Here is a 17,836-nt window from a genome sequence, read left to right on the forward strand (position 1 = left end):
CTGAGAGTTCCACATTGCAGCAAAGCTCCTCCAACATAGCACAGAGTTGCAGCAGAAACATTTAGGGAAGTAAAGGAGAAGGAAGAGAGAAAATAAGAAACGAATACCAAAGAGATGAAGTGAGAAAAGGATTTGGCTCTCACAGTGGGTCTTCAGAGCAGAGGAATCCTCCACCTTGCTGCTGAGCAGGTCACCAGGGAATCTTCCAGAGGCAAAAGAGCCCACTCACCAGACACCAGAGAGGCAAGGTGGGGCATCAGTAGCAGTTGGGCAAACAGTTCCTCAAATATCCCTTGCTCTTCTCACCTCCAAGCACCACAAAAGGTGTACCTTCACACCAGAAGCATTTTCCAAATGCTCCTTCTCTGTCTCTTCCCCACATTCCTACCCCCACCTTATAGCCCACTAAGCACAAAGGGGCTCATGCATCTACTTGCACACATGTCAGCTCTTTTGGCTGACTCCTTATTTACAACCCTACCTTTGAGCATTGATGTCCCTATATCTGGGCTGTGACTCCTAGAGTCCTATGTTGAAACCTATGTGGCAGTCACGGCTCTGCAATGGCATTGCCTGTGTGCTGGTCAGTCTCATGCACTGAACTGTGGTGAGCAATTTGAGGACAGAGATGTTGTCTCATGGCCATTGTTCCTACATTCCTAGCACAGCATCCAGCACACAAATGTGGCTGGGCTTTTCTTACAGTCACTTTTCAGTATGCCTCCTGTATAGAATGTATGTATGGAATTTTCTTCCTCCATACATTCCAGCATCACCACACCCAAGATAGCTCCTTTAGTTTAAGACCCAACTTCTGGCACACAAGACAAAGTGATCTCAAGAATCCTGGAGTGAGAAGCAAAGAGGCACTGCAGGCACCAGAGACCTGCACACAATGGGGATGATGGACTCCGGCTGTGGCAACAGACGGGACCACGACTGCAAAACAATGGCATAATTTCAACCTCTCTCACCTTCTGACCATTCTCCCATTTTGTTTAACATTTCCTGCAATAATGTAAAGTATTTGCCAAAGACTGGGCAGAGGTGAGTGTAGGAAATCAGTCTACCAGTCTCCAATCTGACTTCTCATTATTGCTCTCCATACAATCTTAAACCTAAATCTATAGTCTCTCTTTTCTTGGCAATCAGTCAGCAACTCATTCTTGGTAGAACTGAAGACATGATGCCCTTGTGAATAAGGAAATCAGAATGACACTACTTACTTTATTTATTGAGCACTCACTCTAAGCCATGCCCTATGTTATATGCTTTACATACATTGCACTTAGTCCTCAAAGAAACCTTTGAAATGAACATTATTGTCCAATTTTGCACATGAAGAAGCTAATGAAGGTTGAGTCATTTTCCCAAGGTAATACACTTAAAAAGTGTTATAGTCAGAATTTGTGACAAGTCTTTCTGTCCTGTCCAAACTGTACTGCCAACAATTACAGATATAAAGGACTGAGTAGAAATCATTCAGCAGAAGTTGAGTTAGGAAAGACCCCAATCTCAAATTCTAAGTTCAACTATGATGGTAAATGACTTATCTAAAAGACCAGGGATTGGGTTGGACTACTGATAAATATGCAGCCTTTAAGAAACTTAGGCTGTAGTGGTAGCAATCACAGACCTCAAAAACATGTTGGAAGTTGACCCCAATTAACACCACTGGGCATACTCAGTTTAGCTGTAATATCATGTAACTTCTACAACATCCTTAAAGCTCCAGGTTCTGTTTTCCAGGGTCATTGATGACAGTTTTGTTTTCAAAACAAACAGCTAGAGTGGGATAAGGATTCCCAGTGGATATTTAGTCTCTAGCAGTGTCTATGACCCACATTTTAAGCCTTAGAAAGAAACACAGTCCACTTGCCAAAAGGTCTGTCCATCATGTTGGTTTAGACAAAGATAAACCAAATTAGGTATAACCAAGAAAGTGAGGAAAATTGCTGAGTGGAGGAAAATTCCAGACCATTAAAAAGGCATCAAGACAAATCTACTTTTTTAGGGGTTTAAGAGTGCCGGGGTAACTGGATTAACTAACATTTGTGCTCAGATTTGAACCTTTGGTGGAAGAAAAGCTTATAGCTTAATTTTGCAAGACCCAGCATGGAACCTTTGTTGGCCAGTAGGGAGATGGGGTATGAGAAAATTGGATTAGAGCTTCTGATATAAGGGCTTGAGCAATCAAGAAAAAATGCAGTTAAAAGCAGTTGTACCAGACAAGTCTTTCTTCTGTGTGATGTTTCTTTCTTTTTTTTTTTTTTTTAAGATTTTATTTATTTATTTGACAGAGAGAGAGACAGCGAGAGAGGGAACACAAGCAGGGGGAGTGGGAGAGGGAGAATCAGGCCTCCCGCCGAGAAGGGAACCCGATGCGGGGCTCAATCCCAGGACCCTGAGATCATGAGCCGAGCCAAAGGCAGTCGTTTAACCGACTGAGCCACCCAGGTGCCCCTGTGTGATGTTTTAATTCCAGAAAATATCACAAGCTGGATAACCAAACCATCACTGATCTGTTCCATCCAGCAAGTGGCTGAACCTGAAAAGCTTTTGTGCTGGTAACTGTAAGGAATAAATCCTTTTTAAAGGCAATAGTTTTAAGCTCTTATTATTTCCCCTTCTTTTAGACAAAAAGGAGCAGCCATGTCCTAAAAGAATGCTCCACCTTTTCTTGCTATTGATGTTCCTACCTCTATCCTTTATCTCACTACCCATTTCAGTCAGCAACCACCTTCCCTTTTCCCACCCCAAAGCTATACATGAACTGGTCTCAAGGGTGATGCCCTTCCCAATATTCTCATAACCCCTATCATTTAACTCACTGCAATATATTAAAATTGTTTATATGTCTTCCCATATGAGAATGTAAGCTCTGTCTTATCCATTTTTGTTTGTCAGTATCTAGCACAGTGTCACACACATGGCAAGTTCTCAAGAAAGGTTTATTGAATGAATTCACAAATGGATGGATGGATGGATGGATGGATGGATGGATGGATGGATGGATAAATGAATAAATGATTGACCTACAGGATCCTTGAAGCCTTGCTCTAGGAAGACATGCCTGGATGATCTTTCAGAACATTCCAGCTCCTTCTGTTTCCTTCTGATGAGTTACTTAACACCATTGACACTTAGATTTCTTATTTACAAAATGAAAGCAGTGTTACCATTTCATTAGGTTGTTGTGAAGTTCAAAGTAAGTAACTCATGCTGGGTGCTGATCCACGAACCAGACACTGTTCCTCATCACTCTCTTTATATTTAATCTGCCTTCTGCTGACAGAAGGTGTCCAAGATTGCGCTAGGACGGTAGCAGCCATCGATAACGAGGTAAAATGATAATGTGGCTCCAAAAGCTCAGGAGTTTGAGTGTTCGGAGGATTTTTTTTTTACTGGGGCAGGAGAAGAACTATATCAACTCTCAATTCAGCTTATTTTACAATAGAAACCTTGTAAATTAGAGTATTTAAGAATAGTACCAAAACTTCCACTTCCCACAAATTAAAGATAAATATTATGAAGAACTTCCCTGGCTTATGACACCTAAAAATGCTGGATAAAAGATGTTAAAATGCTTAAATGAGCTGTCAGGAAAATAATAGAAATCTTCAGAGTCTGAAAATATGAGAAAACACAAATTTTCAGAGGTAACCACCCTGAAGCAATGGGACCCTCCGTCCATTTACTTATTCCTGGTGGCCTAGAGTCTTCATTTTAATGGAAATCAAAGAGGGATAAAGATGCAATGCCTGGGACCTGAACAGGATGAACACAGAAAAAAATCCCTAAATAGGCCAGGACCTAATAGTTGACATCTTTAATGAGAGGGTAAACCAAAAGAAGAAAATCTAGCCCACAAAAGAAAATAGTAAAGAAATTTTTTATCTCTTTACTTGACTCTGAGTAGAGTCTAAAATTCTTATTCACAAGTGGTTCTCATGAGGGTTTAAAGCCAGAATTTAGAATTCACACTAGGTATGTGATCCCCAAATACCTAACCTTAGAATTTAATTTAAAGTGACTCAAGATTAGTAATGCCTTCCTAGGTAAATATGCATCCTTAAACCAAGGCTCCAAATATTTCCTCAGGTAATTATAAACTCGCTGAAATATAAAAATACAAAACACAAGAGGAAACAAATCATTTGAATGAGAATAAGTAGAAATAACAAACAACAGGATTATAGTTACAAAAATGGCTGATACTGGAATTATAAATAAAGAAATATAAAGTAGGTTTGATATACTTATTTTTACAAAAAGAATATTTGAGGTATAAGGTACAATAACAATGAAATATGATCAGGTAGATTTGAAAAAAGAACCAAATAGAACTTCCAGGTTAAAAAAAAAAAAACACACATAATAAATGAAACTAAAAACTCAGTAGATGGATATAGCATTAGATACAATGAAAGAGAGAATTAATGAACTGGAAGGAAGAACTGAAGAGTTATTCAATGTGCAGAAGAGAGAAAAAGAAATTGAAAAAAAATTAAATGGAAGTTAAGACATGGGGAGGAGATGGTAGCAGTAGATATTTGAATCATGCTGTTACCCATGCATGGGGGTTTTTCTGAGAGGCTCCTGATCAGAGGTGCAAATGAAATATATAAGCCACTACACAAGTTGTTCTGGATGTTCCCAATGGATGAATAACATGTTTGAAAATGGACTTAGTGGTCTCTGAAGACTCTGGGCTCTCAAATTACACAGTTGGGCTTTGATTGATTAATCTTGGAAGCTTAAGTGAAAATAAGAAGAATAATGGAACATTTTATTCTCTGGAACATATGGATTTCAAGGGTACCAAGAAGAGACCCAAATTAGGCCTGGAACTTAAAAATGAAACATAGGTGCTCATTTCAATGCCTATACCTCCAGAAAGTAGACCATATATTTGCCAAAGAACTCTTTAAAGATTTGTCAACAGCTTTAGAAATTCTTGATGATATAATAAAAAACAGTACATTGGGAGAAACAGAGTCAATGCCAGGAAGTTGTTTTTTATTATCTACATGCCACAACTTATCAGAATACTGAACTTGGATGGACAGTTTGGGGACTAATGGAAAATATCAAACCTAAAAATCATAAAGACTTAGTGAACTATGTAACCACATAGTATAGGGCCAACAAGAGTCCCTACTGTAACTGGAGGAGTTTCCTATGATTAATAGCTTGAGTTAGCAAGGTTTCATTTTTGTGACTTTTTGTCCACACACAAAGGAGAAATACCAACTTTGCCTCATTGAAAATTCACAGGAAGTAAGAATTGAATGAAAAATGACAAGGTGGCTTTGGCACACCTTGCAAGAGCTGTTGAAACTGTTGGTTAGGTGCATTCATATACAATCTCTCGTGGTTGTAAACACACTGATTGACAACCAGGATTGCCATTTCAGAGGAGAAATAAATTTATCTAGCAAGCCGGCCAAGCTCATTTGTCATGGTAACCTCTGTCCTAGCTTCCAGTCTTTCATATTTCCTACACAGATGTAGGATTGTGGGGAATCTATACGAGTTGTGAATCAGCCATCGTTGCAGACATGTTATATATTGTTCAAAAATAATAGATATGACTGTAGATACATATCACTGAAAATAAAGTTGCACAAGCCAAAAGTCTTCTAAAAACAAACATGTTGTTGCAACTCTATGGTTCAAGTCCAAATTATGATGATATTGGTAGGTAAATGTTATGCTATATTAGAAGAATTCCCATCCCCTGAGCTTGAAGCTGACCTCAATGCAAGGGTCAAGCAAAAGAAGAAAATCTGGACTCAACACTGCAGATGCTGAGATAGTTCAAGAAGTGTGCACCAAATATATTTAGGATAAGGGCCCAGCTATTGCTGCCATTGGTTTCACTGAGTAAGATTTTTTTTTTTTAAAGATTTTTATTTATTTATTTGACAGAGAGAGGTAGAGGCACAGCGAGAGAGGGAACACAAGCAGGGGGAGTAGGAAAGAGAGAAGCAGGCTTCCCACCGAGCAGGGAGCCCGATGCGGGGCTCTATCCCAGGACCCTGAGATCATGACCAGAGCTGAAGCCAGTCGCTTAACCAACTGAGCCACCCAGGCGCCCCACTGAGTAAGATTTTAACTAGATTTGTAGTAACATATGCTGGCTTGTGATTAAAATGCTCTTAATCGAAATATTTTGAATATATTTAGTTATAAAACTACCAGAGATATGCAAGTTTTAAGCTATTAAATCTTAAAGAAAAAATAAAAATGAACAAGTATATTTGAGAAAGAAGACATGGAGACTATAATTAAGGTATCTAACTTATATCAAATCAGAGTACAAGAAAGAGAGAAAATGTAGAAGCAATATTCAAAGAGATGTTGACAAAGAGTTATTATGAATGTACAAAAGACAGAAATCCTCAAATTTAAAAGACCCAATGAATCCCAAGCAGAATAAATAAAAAGAAATAAAAGGCAGATAGATAGATACATTGTAATGATACTGAAGAACACCAAAGGAAGGAAGGAAGGAAGGAAGGAAGGAAGGAAGGAAGGAAGGAAGGAAGGAAGGAAGGAAGGAAAGAGAAAGAAAGAAAAAGAAAGAAAGAAAGAAAGAAGAAAGAAAGAAAGAAAGAAAGAAAGAAAGAAAGAAAGAAAGAAAGAAAGAAAGAAAAGAAAGAAAGAAAAGAAAGAGAGAGAGAAAGAAAGATGAACTATGAGAGACTATGGACTACAGGAAACAAACTGAGGGTTTCAGAGGGGAAAGGGGTGGGGGGATGGGTTAGCCTGGTGATGGGTATTAAGGAAGGCATGTATTGCTTGGAGCACTGGGTGTTATATGCAAACAATGAATCATGAAACACTAAATCAAAAACTAATGATGTACTGTATGGTGACTAACATAACATAATAAAATAAAAATAATAATAATAAAAAAGAAAGAAAATAAATAAAAAAAAGAAAGAGAGAGAAAGAAAATCTTAAAAGCAGCTAGGAAAAAAAAGATTACTGGCAAAGGCAAAGGAGCAAATTAGATTGACATCTGATTTCCAAACAGGCACAATGAAAAATCTGAATATAATGGAATTTTTTTAAGCAGAAAGGAAACAACCATCAAGAATGACATGACCATAGAAACTGTCTATCAAGAACAAGAATAAAATTAAGGCAATATTCAGAAAATAAAAATTGAGACACCCTATTTTAGATGTACTCAAGAAAGAGATATGAGCCACAGGGAAGTCTGAGATGCAGGAAGAAATGATGAACCAAGAAAATGTTAAATAAGTGTGTGAATCTAAAACATTGTAATTTGAGAGTTTAATAACTAGAAGAACTAAAGTATTAGATAATTATAGCAAATACTCATAAGTTCGGAAGGGATCATCAAAATTAAAGCATTTTTTTTTTAAGATTTTATTTATTCATTTATTTGAGAGAGTGAGAGAGAGAGAGCACACGAGAGGGGGGAGGGTCAGAGGGAGAAGCAGACTCCCTGCCGAGCAGGGAGCCCGATGCGGGACTCAATCCCGGGACTCCAGGATCATGACCTGAGCCGAAGGCAGTCGCTTAACCAACTGAGCCACCCAGGCGCCCTAAAATTAAAGCATTTTAAGTTGTTTATATCACGAGAAAAGAATAAATGAATGAATTAACTTTAGACTTGCTAAATTAAAATGCATTCTATAATTTCTAGGGAATTATTTAAAAATAAAAATAGATAATTTCCAATTAGTTGAGGGGAAAATTAAATGAAGAAAAAAAACCCAAACTTAATCCAAAATAAAGTAATAAAAAAAGAGAAAAAGACATATAAAAAGATAAATAGAAAATACAACATAAATGGCAAAATGAATACAAATACACCAGTAATCACAATAAATGTAAATGCATAAACTCTTTAGTTAAAAGTCAAAGACTGTCAGACTGGATAAAGAAACAAATCCAGAAGGGGGAGGAAAAGATGGCGGAGGAGTAGGGGACCCTATTCCAACAGGTCCCCAGAACTGAGCTGGATATCTACCAGACCACTCTGAACACCCATGAAATCAGCCTGACATGTAAGAATATATATCTGGATCTCTACAAACAGAATATCACAGGCGGTTGGTTTTGAGGTGCAAAGTGCAGAGCCATGATTCCGTGGGCAGATATCAGAAGATAAATGGAAGGGGGAGAGAGCCCAGCCATCGGGATCCTACATCACCAGTGAGTGATAGCCTCCCACGCTGGGGACAGGGCACAGACTCGCAGACCAGTAGCAGTGGGGGAAAGACTTTAGGGCAGCCCCCTGGACTGAAACTGGAGCAGCGGAGCCTGCATGTGAACTGGGGGTGGCTGGTGGATTTAGAAGCACAAAGAGCAGAGACGTGCCCCGACCTGGAGGCAAGGACTGGGAGTGCTGCTGAGGGGTGCACAACCCAGGACGCTGCAGTTTATAGCAGCACAGACAGAAATGGAGATAGTGTGGTCTGGAGAGCTCACTGAAGAACAGACTGCGATCTCTGCTCTGAGGCACAGGGTTGGAAATGATCTCTTCTGCTCTGACTCTCAGAAGAGACACAGAAAGCCACAGGAAAGCCACCAGAGAACAAAAGCCCACGAAAATCGGTTTTCACTGAGCCCATCACCTGCCACAGGGGCAGGGCAACTCTGCCCAAACAAAGTTACATGAGTAACAGCATGGCAGGACCCTCCCCCAGAAAACAGGCTGGGAGAACAAGAGGCCGGCAACCCTAAGGTCCCCATAAAACAAGTGCATCTTGCTTGGGTTGTGGTCAGTAATTTGGACTCTGTACATTCCCTCAACCACCCCTCAACAGAATGACTAGGAGGAGGAACCCCCAAAATAAGAAAGATTCAGAGACTGTGACTTATGCCACAGATTTACAAGTGGAAACAGATATAACCAAGATGGCAGAGATGGAATTCAGGGTAGCAATTGTGAAGACAATAGCTAGAATGGAGAAATTGATTAATGGCAACATAGAGTCTCTAAGGGCAGAAATGAAAGCTGAACTGGCAGAATTTAAAAAATGCTATCAGTGAGATCCAATCAAATCTAGATAATCTAACAGCTAGGGTAAGTGAGGCAGAAGAAGGAATTAGTGATCTAGAAGACCAATTAATAGACAAGAAGGAAAAAGAGGAGGCCAGGGAAAAACAACTCAGAATCCATGAAAATAGAACCAGAGAAATAAGTGACACCATGAAGCGTTCCAGTGTCAGAATTATTGGGATCCCTGAGCGGGTGGAGAGAGAGAGAGAGAGGACTAGAAGATATATTTGAGCAAATTGTAGCTGAGAACATCCCTAATCTGGGGAATGAAACAAACATTCATGTCCTAGAGGCAGAGAGGACCCCTCCCAAGATCAAGGAAAACAGGCCAAAACGCCCTGGCATGTAATAGTAAAACTTGCAAATCTTAGAACCAAGGAAACCATCTTAAGGGCAGTTGGGGGAAGAGATTCCTTACATACAGAGGGAGGAACATCAGAATAACATCAGACCTATCCACAGAGACCTGGCAAGCCAGAAAGGGCTGGCAAGACATATTCAGGGTACTAAACGAGAAGAAAATGCTGCCAAGAATATTTTATCCGGCAAGGCCGTCATTTAGAATGGATGGAGAGATGCAGAGCTTCCAAGACTGGCAGAAACTGAAAGAATATGTGACCACTAAGCCAGCCCTGCAGGAAATATTAAGGGGGCTGCTATAAAAGGGGAAAGACCCCAAGAGTGATATACAACAGAAATTTACAGAGACAATCTATAGAAACAAGGTCTTCACAGGCAACATGGTGACAATAAATTCATATCTTTCAATAATCACTCTCAATGTGAACAGCCTAAATGCTCCCACAAAATGGCACAGGGCTGCAGATTGGATAAAAAGACAGGACCCATCCATATGCTGTCTACAAGAGACTAATTTTGAACCTAAAGATACATCCAGACTGAAAGTAAACGGATGGAGATCCATCTTCCATGACAACGGACCTCAGAAGAAAGCTGGGGTAGCAATTCTTATATCAGACAAATTAGATTTTAAGCTAAAGACTGTAGTTAGAGACACAGAAGGACACTATATCATTCTTAAAGGGTCTATCCAACAAGATCTAACAATTGTAAATATCTATGCCCCCAACATGGGAGCAGCCATCTACATAAGCCAACTGTTAACCAAAATAAAAAGTCATATTGATAACAATATGTTAATTGTAGGAGACCTCAATACTCCACTCTCAGCAATAGACAGATCATCTAAGCAGAAAATCAACAAAGAAACGAGAGCTTTGAATGACACACTGGACCAGATGGATCTCATAGATATATACAGAACATTCCACCCGAAAACAGCAGAATACTCATTCTTCTCAAGCGCACATGGAACTTTCTCCAGAATAGACCACATACTGGGTCACAAATCAGGTCTCAACTGATACCAAAAGATTGAGATTATTCCCTGCATCTTCTCAGACCATATGCTTTAAAACTGGAACTCAATCACAAGAAAATTTTGGAAGAAATTCAAACACTTGGAAGCTAAAGACCACTCTGCTCAATAATGCTTGGGTCAACCAAGAAATCAAAGATAAACTTAAACAATTCATGAAAACCAATGAGAATGAAAACACATCAGTCCAAAACTTATGGGATACTGCAAAGGCTGTCCTAAGGGGGAAATACATAGCCATCCAAGTCTCACTCAAAAAAATAGAAAAATCCAGAATTCACCAACTAACTTTACAGCTTAAAAACTAGAGAAAAAGCAACAAATAATGCATAAGCCACGCATTAGAAGTAATTAGGATTAGAGCAGAGATCAATGAATTAGAAGCCAGAAACACAGTAGATCAGATCAACAAAACTAGAAGCTGGTTCTTTGAAAGAATTAATAAGATCAATAAACCACTGGCCAGACTTATCCAAAAGAAAAGAGAAAGGACCCAAATTAATAAAACTATGAATGAAAGGGGAAAGATCACAACTAACACCAAGGAAATAGAAACAATATTTAGAAATTATTATCAACAACTATATGCCAATAAATTGAGCAACCTGGAAGAAATGAATGCCTTCCTGGAAACCTATAAACTACCAAGACTGAAACAGGAAGAAACTGACAACCTGAAGAGGCCAATAACCAGTAACAAGATTAAAGCAGTTATCAAAAACCTCCCAAAAAACAAGAGTCCAGGGCCTGATGGATTCCCTGGGGAATTTTACCAAACATTCAAAGAAGAAATAATACCTGTCCTCCTGAAGCTGTTTCAAAAAATAGAAACAGAAGGAAAGCTTCCAAACTCATTCTATGAGGCCAGCATTACCTTAATCCCCAAACCAGACAAAGACCCCATCAAAAAGGAGAATTTCAGACCGATATCCCTGATGAATATGGATTCCAAAATCCTCAACAAAATCCTAGCTAATAGGATCCAACAATACATTAAAAGGATCATCCACCACGAACAAGTGTGATTTATCCCCAGGATGCAAGGGTGGTTCAACATTCGCAAATCAATCAGTATGATAGAACACATTGATAAGAGGAGAAAGAAGAACCATATGGTCCTCTCAATTGATACAGAAAAAGCATTTGACAAAATACAGCATCCTTTCCTGATTAAAATTCTTCAGAGTATAGGGATAGAGGGAACATTCCTCAAGTTCATAAAATCCATCTATGAAAAACCCACAACGAATATTATCCTCAATGGAGAAAAGCTGAGAGCCTTTCCCTTAAGATCAGGAACATGACAAGGATGCCCAATCTCACCACTATTGTTCAACATAGTAATAGAAGTCCCAGCAACAGCAATCAGACAACAAAAAGAAATAAAAGGTATTCAAATTGGCAAAGAAGAAGTCAAACTCTCTCTTCACAGATGACTTGATACTTTATGTGGAAAATTCAAAAGACTCCACCCCCAAATTACTAGAACTCATACAACAATTCAGTAATGTGGCGGGATACAAAATCAATGCACAGAAATCAGTTGTTTTCTTATACACTAACAATGCAACTGTAGAAAAAGAAATCAGAGAAATGATTCCATTTACAATAGCACAAAAAACCATAAGATACCTTGGAATAAACCTAACCAAAGAGGTAAAGGATCTATACTCTAGGAACTACAGAACACTCATGAAAGAAATTGAAGAAGAAAAAAAAGAAGAAGGAAGGAAAGAAAGGAAGAAAGAAAGAAAGGAAGAAAGAAAGAAAGAAAGGAAGGAAGGAAGAAAGAAAGAAATTGAAGAAGATACAAAAACATGGAAAAATATTCCATGCTCATGGATCGGAAGAATAAACATTGTTTAAATGTCTATGCTACCCAGAGCAATCTATACCTTCAATGCCATCCCAATCAAAATTCCAATGACTTTTTTCAAAGTGCTAGAACAAACAATCCTAAAATTTGTATGGAATCAGAAAAGACCCCGAATCACCAAGGAAATGTTAAAAAAGAAAAACAAAGCTGGAGGCATCATGTTGCCTGATTTCAAGCTATATTACAAAGCAGTGATCACCAAGACAGCATGGTACTGGCACAAAAATAGACATATAGACCAATAGGAACAGAATAGAGAGCCCAGATATGGACCCTCAACTCTATGGTCAAATAATCTTTGACAAAGCAGGAAAAAATATGCAATGGAAAAAAGACAATCTCTTCAATAAATGGTGCTCGGAAAATTGGACAGCTATACACAGAAGAAAGAAACTCGACCATTCTCTAATACCATACACAAAGATAAACTCAAAATGAATGAAAGACCTCAATGTGAGACAGGAATCCATTAAAATCCTAGAGGAGAACATAGGCAGTAACCTCTTTGACGTGGCCCATAGCAACTTCTTTCAAGATACATCTCCAAAGGCTAGTGAAACAAAAGCAGAAATGAACTTTTGGGACTTCATCAAGATAAAAAGCTTCTGCACAGCAAAGGAAACAGTCAACAAAACAAAGAGGCAACCCACAGAATGGGAGAAGATATTTGCAAATGACACTACAGACAAAGGGCTGATTTCCAAGATCTATAAAGAACTTCTCAAACTCAATACCCAAAAAGCAAATAATCAAGTCAAAAAGTGGGCAGAAGACATGAAAAGACACTTCTCCAAAGAAGACATACAAATGGCTAACAGACACATGAAAAAATAGTCATTATCATTAGCCATCAGGGAACTTCAAATCAAAACCACATTGAGATACCACCTTACACCAGTTAGAATGGCAAAAATTGACAAGACAAGAAACAACAAATGTTGGAGAGGTTGTGGAGAAAGGGGAACCCTCTTACACTGTTGGTGGGAATGCAAGTTGGTACAGCCACTTTGGAAAACATTGTGGACGTTCCTCAAAAAATTAAAAATAGAGCTACCCTATGACCCAGCAATTGCACTCCTGGGTATTTACCCCAAAGACACAGATGTAGTGAAAAGAAGGGCCATATGCACCCCAATGTTCATAGCGGCAATGTCCGCAATAGCCAAACTGTTGAAAGAGCCGAGATGCCCTTCAACAGATGAATGGATAAAGATGTGGTCCATATATAGAATGGAATATTACTCAGCCATCAGAAAGGATGAATACCCAACTTTTACATCAACATGGATGGGACTGGAGGAGATTATGCTAAGTGAAATAAGTCAAGCAGAGAAAGTCAATTATCATGTGGTTTCACTTATTTGTGGAACATAAGGAATAGCATGGAGGACATTAGGAGAAGGGAAAAATGAAGGGGGGTGGGAATCAGAGGGGGAGATGAACCATGACAGACTATGGAATCTGAGAAAGAAACTGAGGGTTTTAGAGAGGAGGGGGGTGGGGGGATGGGTTAGCCCGGTGATGTGTACTCAGGAAGGCACATACTACATGGAGCACTAGGTGTTATATGAAAACAATGAATCATGGATCACTACATCAAAAAACTAATGATGTATTGTATGGTGACTAACATAACATAATAAAATTAAATTAAATTTAAAAAAATCCACCTATATGTTATTTACAAGAGACCCAACTAAAAGGGAACAAAAATGTTCAAAGTAAAAGGATGAAAGAATATTATCATGCAAATATCAAATAAAAGCTAAGTTGACATTAGATAAAATCAATTTTAAGGCACAAACCGTTATTAAAGACACAGAGTTACTATGTAATTTTTTAAAAATTAAACTTGATAGCAAGGTGTAGAAACTATAAAATTAATACACCTATCACCATAGTGAGAAATTTTAATATATCTTTTTTAGTAAGTGGGAGACCAGATAGACAAAAGAACCAGTAAAAATATGAACTTGAGCAATATAATTGACAGGCTTGATCTAATGGACACGTATAGAACAATACATCTAAATTTTGGTAATTGACATTATTCTCAAACATACACAGAATACATATGAAAATTGGCTATGTGTAAGACCATAAAATAAGTCTCAACAAATTTCAAAGAATCAGAATTTATACAAAACAAGTTATCTGACTAATATATAATTAGGTCAGAAACTAATAACAAAAATATAACCAAATCTCTTTTGTTTTTGAAATTTTAAAAACATGCTTCTAATAACTTTAGTCAAAGAAGAAATTATAAGGAAAAATTTTAAATACCTAAAATGAAAAGATAATGAAACATGTGTGATATAGGCACAGCAATACTTAGAGGGAGATTTGGAAACTTAAATGTTTTTCTTTAAAAAAAAAAAAAACAGACTGAAAAGTTAACAAGTTAAGTATGTAACCTAGGAATGTAGTAATAGAACAACAGAAAGTATGTAAAGTAGAAAGCAAGAAGTAGTAAATATACAAGCTTAAATTAATGAAATAAAAAAACCCAGAATATTATCAAAGCAAAAGTTGACTACTTCCAAACAGTAATAAATCAACAAAACTCTGACTAAACTGAGAAGATAAAAAAAGAAAAGGAATGAATTAGCAATGTTTGAAAAAATTAAGTGAACATTATTACTGATGCAGAATAGATTGACAGGATAACAGTGAGTATTAATAACAACTAAATTTAAAAACATAGATAACATGAACAAATCTAAAGGAAAAAAAACAAAAGCAAAAGCAACTCCAGAAGATATAGATAACCTAAATAATCCTACATTTATTAAAGAAATAAATAATTTTAAATCTCTCCACAAAGTCAAAATCAGTCCTCAAACATTTTACTTGAGCATTCTAGAAACATTCAAAGAACAGATAATGCCCATCTTGCACAAACTCAGAGAACAAGAAGGAAGGAAGGAAGGAAGGAAGGAAGGAAGGAAGGAAGGAAGGAAGGAAGGAAGGAAGGAAGGAAGGAAAAGGAGAGAAGAGAAGAGGAGAAGGGAGGGAAGGGGTGGGGAAGGGAGGGGAGGGGAGGAGAGGAGAGGAGAGGAGAGGAGAGGAGAGGAGAGGAGAGGAGAGGAGAGGAAAGGAAAGGAAAGGAAAGGAAAGGAAAGGAAAGGAAAGGAAAGGAAAGGAAAGGAAAGGAAAGGAAAGGAAAACTACCCACATGGAGTGTCTACATGGAGTAGACACACTGCCCCCTATTACTCCCACTAGAGTTAAAATCACTGAACATTATATATAAAAGAAATATAAGAAGACTTGAACTGTAGAGAGAAGGCAGACTGTCTAATGACCTCATGACCCAAGAAATGGCACAGTGGTGAATGCCTTGGGTTTTATTTTTCCGCTTTATCTCAGACTGGCTGCTGGAGAAGCTGACAACCAGGAAGTGCCAATGGGCACAGAAAAAGAATGTCCTCTCAAAGTGTATTCTCTCTACAAAGGACCGGGAGAGAAACAACCTAGCAAGACAGTAAACTTTTAGACAGTAACTATTGTATTCTAGGGAAACACCTTGGAAAAAAATGTGACCCCACCACCATTATCAAAGGCCAAGTGGGAGCAGTATCAAGGTGATCCTCCCCCTCCCAGCCAACTTGTACCAGTGGAGGCCTGGTAAGGAGTCTGATCTCCTACCCCCACCCAGCAGTAATGAGATACCATGCCTCTCAGTGTCCACAGAAGCCAAGAGGAAAACCTGGTCTTCTCCCCAACAGACAGCAGTGAGACAGTGCCCACTTTCCTCTCCAAGCGCTGTATCAAAGGCAGCCTGCTAAAACAGAAGATTCAAATAAGACTGAGTCTAATAACATAATATTCAAAATATCCAAGATACAATAAAAAAAAACCCTACTTAGTATACTAAAAACCAGGGGAAAAACCCAGGAAAATCTCAACTTGAATGAGAAAATACAATCAGTGGATGCCAACACAGAAATGATATAAATGTTGACATTATGTGACAAAGATTTTAAAGCAGCTATCACAAAATTGCTTCAACAAGCAATTACAAACATACTTGAAACAAATGAAAAATAGGAAAAAAATCTTAGTAAAGAAAAAATATAAAGAAAAACCAAATGGGAATTTTAGAACTAGAAAAATAATCCAAATTTTAAAACTCACTGGATGGGCTCAATGACAGAGAGGACAGAGGAAAGAATTAGTGCTTTGGAGATAGAACAATTACAATCTGAACAATAGAAAGAAAATAAAATGAAAACATAAAATAAATAAAAACATACTTAAACCCTAACATATCAATAATTACATTAAATATAAGTGATCTGAATATACCAATTAAAAGACAGAGGCTGGTGGAGTAGATTAAAAAACATGACCTAACTCTATGCTCAAGGGCACTTGGTTGAGTGAAAAAAGCCAATCTCAAAAGGTCATATAACAAATTATTCCATTTATATAACATTCTAAAAATGACAAAATTATAAAAATAAAAAGCAGATTAGCTGCTGCCAAAGGTTGGGGATGGCGGTGGGAGGGGTTGGGTATGACTATAAAGGGAGATCTTTGTGATGATGGAACAGTTCTGCATCTCGACTTTGGTGGTGGTGAATCTACACATGTGATAAAATGGCATAGAACCATACACATATTGCAGCAATGTCAGTTTCCTACTTTTGATATTGTTCCATAGTTATGTAAGATATCATCATTGGGGGAAACTGAGTGAAGGGTACATGGGACCTCTCTGTACTATTTTTTTCAACTTCCTTTGAATTTATAATTTTTTCGGAATAAAAAACCTATCAAGCACTCATTTTGCCAAGTTTTGACATTAAGGATGAACAAAACAGGGCTTTAGAAAAATCTTGCCATTGGTTGACTATAATCCTTTTAAGAAAGTGGGTAAAACCCAAAAATATTAAAAATACAAATAGCAACAGAAAGAGGGTTGTACCTATATGAGTAGTTCTGTGGTTACAAAGTCCAATAGCACCAAGACCCAAGTATTGAGTCTTTAGAATAAAAATTCAAAATGATAACCATTGAAAAAAAAACAGCCTTAGTTCAATGTCAAATTTATGTAATCAGGGTAAAAAGTAGAGTATTCCCAATAGTGGATCAAAGGCCTTATCCCAGAACAGCCCTCAGTTTTCTGCATGGAAACTTATCTAAAATAGATCTCACCACATACAACATTCATGTGCTAAGTGGCAAGTCTTCCCCATACTGATCACCTCTTGTCCACTCAGGCCACTTGCCAACCTGAGTAATATGGTGTAAGCCTGGGTATAGACCCTGGTCACAAGACCAGCTGCCCATGTTCTGGGAGGAGCTCCAGGAAAACACATATTATTCAGACCCTCCCTGACAGAGAGCAATCCATCACTTGTCATATGTCCCTTCCCCCCACCCCCATATTTTAGTGAGACTGATATTACCAAGATCTCACTTTTCTTGGCACTGAGCCATTAGAAATTTTTGTTCTTTGTTCACGCATTTTTTTTTTTACAAATTAAAAGCAATTTATTATGTAATATTC

At 38.0% G+C, this 17,836-nt stretch overlaps 1 pseudogene; it reads left to right on the forward strand.

Moving 5' to 3' along the window:
• Positions 1 to 1,338: 1,338 nt before the first annotated feature.
• Positions 1,339 to 5,890, forward strand: LOC123848957 (mitochondrial-processing peptidase subunit beta-like; annotated as a pseudogene).
• Positions 5,891 to 17,836: the final 11,946 nt, after the last annotated feature.

Source organism: Mirounga angustirostris, unplaced genomic scaffold (genome assembly GCF_029215605.1).
Source record: "Mirounga angustirostris isolate CCGP_5_RB_7025 unplaced genomic scaffold, mMirAng1.0.hap1 SCAF_2, whole genome shotgun sequence".
Classification (NCBI taxonomy): Eukaryota; Metazoa; Chordata; class Mammalia; order Carnivora; family Phocidae; genus Mirounga; species Mirounga angustirostris.